The sequence below is a fragment of the Phascolarctos cinereus genome, unplaced genomic scaffold, assembly GCF_003287225.1.
Source record: "Phascolarctos cinereus isolate Bilbo 61053 unplaced genomic scaffold, phaCin_HiC Scaffold_726;HRSCAF=1367, whole genome shotgun sequence".
Classification (NCBI taxonomy): domain Eukaryota; kingdom Metazoa; phylum Chordata; class Mammalia; order Diprotodontia; family Phascolarctidae; genus Phascolarctos; species Phascolarctos cinereus.
In genome coordinates this window covers 307,554,174-307,559,735 of record NW_027556098.1, presented here as the reverse complement: position 1 = coordinate 307,559,735, position 5,562 = coordinate 307,554,174, and the positions used below count along the sequence as shown (strand labels likewise).

The 5,562-nt window shown below is 41.2% G+C and overlaps 1 pseudogene across 1 annotated transcript; it reads right to left on the bottom strand.

Moving 5' to 3' along the window:
* Nucleotides 1–313: 313 nt before the first annotated feature.
* LOC110210658 (nicotinamide N-methyltransferase-like) lies at nucleotides 314–4,759 on the bottom strand (annotated as a pseudogene). The gene is made up of 3 exons (XR_013482859.1): nucleotides 4,581–4,759; nucleotides 2,280–2,487; nucleotides 314–872 (listed from the first exon to the last, which is right to left on the bottom strand). The product of XR_013482859.1 is annotated as a nicotinamide N-methyltransferase-like (transcript).
* Nucleotides 4,760–5,562: the final 803 nt, after the last annotated feature.

Genomic DNA, 5,562 nt, shown 5'->3' with positions numbered 1-5,562 from the left:
TGTATTTCCACAGCCTACCACAGTGTCTGACACCGGTTTTGTGTCTTTTGTGGTCTAGACTATCATTCGTTGTTATACAGAATTCCTGGTGAGGAGACTCCCACTACCAAAGAGATTATTCTTTTCCTATCCCAAGACATACATTATGGCCCTCAGCCACTGACCCACCTTTCTATTCAATCTTTTTGGCAGAAGCAGCAGTGAGACCTAAGGACTGGAGTCAGCTGGGTGAAGCAAGTGTATTACTCTAATAGAAACTGAGTGATCACAGTATGCCATTCAGACAATTTATCCAGGCCCCATTACCCCGGGGACAGCCAATACCTCACACCATGCCACTTGAGAAGAGGATAGAAAAGTTTTTACCAACAGCTATAGAAAAACGGAAGTTTGACAAATTTAGCTTTGGTAAGGAAGAGGAGTGTGATTAACCTTGGATGCCCATTGATTTATTTAGCTTCCTCCCCACCAAGTAGAGAACCCCTTCATTATCTGTGTGGGCCCTGGAATAATGAAGAGGGATGACCTCAGACTGTTCACGCATGAAACCAGCTTTCTCCAAGGCAGCCTCAATTTCCTCCTGAGTAAGGGGGAGACAGGAGAACCTCTCATCACCAACCCTGTAGAACTTGCTTTTAAGGACAGAAAAAAGCACCAAGAATCCCTCTGGTTTCAATAGGACTGTTGAGATTCTTCAGGGCCTTCCCTGCTGGGAAGGTCTTTGCAGGCAGCTTCCAGGCAGTACACGGTGAGTAGGCAATCAGCCTGAGTAAGGGAAACAGGGCCCAGTGGCTGACTTTGGGTCACATCACACTTCAGGACCTGCTTTAACCCTTTCTCTTAACTTTTCCACCTTCTCAGCCCACTTCTCTCTGAAACAGACAAAATAATAAATATAACAATGGGCAGAAGCAGCTGTTGGTGCCTTGATCACATGGGTGTTTTTCTTTTTCTCAGACCTAATTAATAGTATAGATCCAAAATCTTGAATATTTGGGAGTCCTGCCCTTGTAAAGCAGAAAGAAGTGAGATCACACCCAAGATTGTCGAGTGCACTTGTATAGGTTAGAGTGGGAGACTGCCACTAGTTAGTTGTAGTATATTTGAGTATGCCAGTTGGAATGGAATATAGGTTGATATCAGTTATTCTGAATTTTTCCCAACTTGCCACAGAAAAGTATGATTTTTAAAAATTAAAAATGTTTTCCACTGTAGGAGTGTTTGAACCTGCACAATTTTTCAAAACTGCAAATTTCTGGAATTACATGTTTATTTTCTTTGCAATTTAACCAGGAAGGTTAACATACATGCAAATTAAACACACTAAGAAATACACTTATCAATAAAAGTTAGTACTCTTCTTTCTCTCTCTCTCCCTCATTTGTTCATTCATTCATTCATTCATTCATTTTCTTCCTGTACCTCAGGCTCGCTCTCTTCTCTGGCTCTTAGTTAGCTAGCTTTCCTGTTCTCTAGAATCACTGGAAGGAGCTTACATTGGAGTATAAATGGGAAGGGCATGTTCTTCTCAATGCTCTGGGCAGACAGCCAGGGAAGTTCCTGCCCTTTCCACTTGTCATCTGCTATGAAGAGAATCCTCCAATGAAGGCTAACTCACCTGTGTTAGCATGGGCAATAAAGACACTGTCTACCCTACTGCTGGGACATTCAGCATCAGTCACATTCTAGCTGTACATTCAGGTGGCTAGCAATGGCATCTAGCCCCAGAGGGCAAGTGCTAACATGGGAAAAGATGTTCTGAGTTTGGGCTGGAATTCTTTCATAGAACTGGCCTGGGTCCTTCTATCTCCTGTCCCCTTCTCCCTCCCCCAGTAAACAGTTTTCCCCAGCTCTGCACTCATGTATATTCCATACATACCCTGAAGGGGTTTCAGATCTCTTTCTCTCTGGCCATGTCCCTGTCTCTCTCCATTAATCTGTCTCCCTTTCTTCTTTCCCTCTTTCTACTTGTCTCTCTAAGTGACTTCTTTTCTAGGCCTCTGGTTCCCTACCTTTCTCTGAATTTCTCTATGGGTATCTCTAATATCTCTAACTCTCTGTCTCCCTGTCTCTTTGTGTCTCTGCCCCCCTCACCTGTGACTGTCTCCATCTCTCTATCTCTCTCTGTCTCTGTGTCTCTGTGTCTCTTTCTCACTCTCTTTCTCTGATATTCTTTTGTTCCCCTAAACTTGGATCACCAAAGATAATTTTTACTTTAGGCTGATATGCAGACCCCAAGGGACCCCAGAGATCTGCTAAGCAGGCAGAGAAATACCTACCTGTCTCCCTCAAGCTCACACACATATCTCACCACAGGAGATCAGTCAAATGCCCCTGGCTCCTTCTTCAGCCTTTGGATGACCTCTTCCCGGTTCTGGTCAGTGTAGTCAGTGGCCACAATCTCGTTAAAGGCCTCACAGGCAGAGAGGAGCTGGTAGATGGTGGGCCCAGTGCCAATGTCGATCAGGAGGTCTCCTTTCACCCTGCCTGTCCCAGAAAAGAGGGCAAAAATGGGTGGTCAGGGATGAGATGCTATGAGGAATAAAGGCTATTGGAACCTCCTTCATCACATGAATTTCTGAACCAAGGGCCAAGTGGGGACCTTCACTGTGATCGTGTCAAATGTTTATATATCCATTTTCATACATAGAGGCATATATGTAAGTTTAGGCTGTCTATGGCTCATTTCCAAATGCATTTTAAAAAATTCTTTGAACCCTATAATAGCCCTGTGAGTTTCTCAAAACAAATCTTCTCTTTCTCATTTTACAGGTAATAAAACTCGGTCCCAGATAGCAGTAAGCATGTTAGAAGATAAAGAGAGCACTGAATGAGGAGTCCAAGAAACTATTTTCCACCCCTGGCTCTGCTGTTCACTATCTGGCCTTTGACCTTCAAATGTACTTTTGCTACAAAATCACTTAGAAAACACATGGTTAGAAAGCTCCAATTCAAAAAAATGTATTTTCAATAGGCACCTCGGATATATGACTCCTAAAAATAGCATGCACACACACATTTGACAGTTTCCTTATCTATAAAATGGGGATAATTACAGCGCCTGCATTTTATTGTTGTTGTGAGGACCAGAAAAGATAACAGAAACCTGGAATCACTCTGTAAATGCTATCTATTATTGCTAATAGCTTTTGCATATATAAAAATCCTCCTGTTGCTATTTTAAAAAAATAATGAGGCAGCTACAATGGATAGAATGCTAGACCTGGAGTCAGGAAGGACTGAGTTCAAATCTAGTGTCAGATACTTCCTAGCTATATGACTCTGGATAGATCATTTAACCTCCAATTTTTCTTGAAGGCAGCTATGTGGCCTAGTGGATAGAATGCTGGGCCTGGAGTCAGGAAGACCAGAGTTTAAGGAATTCAAATCTGGTTGTAGACACTTACTAGCTGTGTGACCCTGGGCAAGTCACTTAACCTCTATTTGCCTTAATCCACTGGAGAAGGAAATGGCAAACAACTCCAGTATCTTTGACTGAATGGCTTTACGGATTTAGGGACAATTATCTAATGAATACTCACAAGATCCCTTGGAAAGAGGCACAGATAATAACAACCTCAGAGAGGTCAAGTGGCTTTCTCTAGGTCACAGAGCAAGTCAGCCTGGACTAAGGCCTGGAATTAAGAATTTCAATAAGCATAGATGTAGATCCCAGACATCCCACAATACTTCCTGAATGCTTCTTTCTTGGTGGTGATTCTGTGGCAAAAGCCCTAGGAATTAAGCTGAGTGACACTCTACGCATGTGGGATCCAGAATACAGCCAGGTACAAAATGTGAAAAATTTTTGAAGTTGAATTTCTGATGTGTGCTGTCGTGGAAAAATCTGATTTCACAACGTAGAAATGTAGACTACATAACGAATGTAGAATTTGTTATGCTTATCACCTGTAAGGTGCCATCCCAGCTCCAGTATGTGATAGTTCCCAGTATGGACAGCCCTTCCATCAGACCTGCTCACATAAGATGTTGAGAGGTCTGTGGACTTTTACCATCAGCTTTGGTGAATGCCCATACTGTAGTAAGCCAATTATATTTAAAATGCCTGGAAGGAAACCTGAAGTGACAACTTGAAACATTTCTTTGGCAAAGAGAAATTAAGAAAGTAACCAGAAGGAAGTCTTCAAAGAAAATACAAAGAAAGGACTAAAATCAAAAGAAAAAATATGACTAAGCTGTAGTGACACGTCTGCCTTGGTCTCTTCACTGAATGTGAGCTGAGAAATAGGGAGCCAAAACCCTGTAATCTCATATTTTTTGAAGCTTACGTAGCTTTGGCACAGAGGTGTCAGCATCTCATGTGTGGCAGAAGGTGGAAGCTCACTGGATATACTTGGACTAGCACAATCTTTATTTAGTCCATGAAATGAGCTTGAAAAACATTCATAGCTAGTTTTATTTGGGAGCTTTTTCTGCTCCTGGTAAAAATTCTTGAGGAGGCTGACATTTGTGTCTTCTCGCTGTGTTTTCCCAGGGAAGAATAAATGAATATTTAGTTGACATTTATACTAATACTAAACAAATGATTCATACAGCAAATTTTTATCTGACAAACTTACCCAAAGAGAATATCTCTGATAGTTTTCTCAGCATGTGCATCAGAATCTGGTTTTCTTTAGGACTGGGTCCGAAGGTATAATAAGTTTGCAGGTAAGATCGAGGATTGAAATGATTCAGGTAGGCATCTTTTGTAGTGAAGGTGGATTCCATTGTGCCTCCCCTTGGCACTGTCCTCTCTCTGCCTATCTAGGGACAATACAAAGAGAAAGTCACCTGATGTGGCTTTGGCTCCTCCATCCTAACAGGAGGCCAATTTAAAACAAGTCAAGATTTGTTTTAAGAGAGACTCAGGATTTGTTCTCTCAAACAAACCTTTCACTAGGAGGGCGTAATTGGTGATTTGTCCAAGAGTAACAAAATTTAGAGTCCCAACAGCACTTGCAGTTCTTCGGTAATATAGAAACAACTGGAACAAGGACCTAGTTAGTGAAGGAGAAATAAAACATAGCAAACTATACAAGGACGTAGTAAAGCAGATGGTCTCATTCACTTTTGTAAAAACTGTTTTCCTTGAATAAGAGATACCTGTAGATGCCTATCTCTTAATGATTATCTCAACCTTGTTTTCTTAAATAGATTTCTTTAACAATTGTAAAAAATATCTGGGCATCTCCTCTTAGTTTAACAAGGAATATTTCTCTACCTAATAATAATCTGGTCAGCTGCATGGCAAATGTTTCCCCTAGAAACTCTCTTCTTTCCCCATTTAGTCCCCTCTTCCTGAACTTTTTTCTTCTTTGAAAGATATCAGCCACCAAAATCATTGAAAGGTCATGCCAATGTCACACCAATATTAAACACCATGCCAATGTCACACCAAAACCATCATGCCAATGCCACACCAATATGATACAAATATCATGCCAATATCACACCAATATTTAAAATATCATAAACGATACACAAAACCCACACCATTGTCATGCAAACATCACAACAATGCCAGGCCAATGTCATACCAATATCATGAAAACATCATGT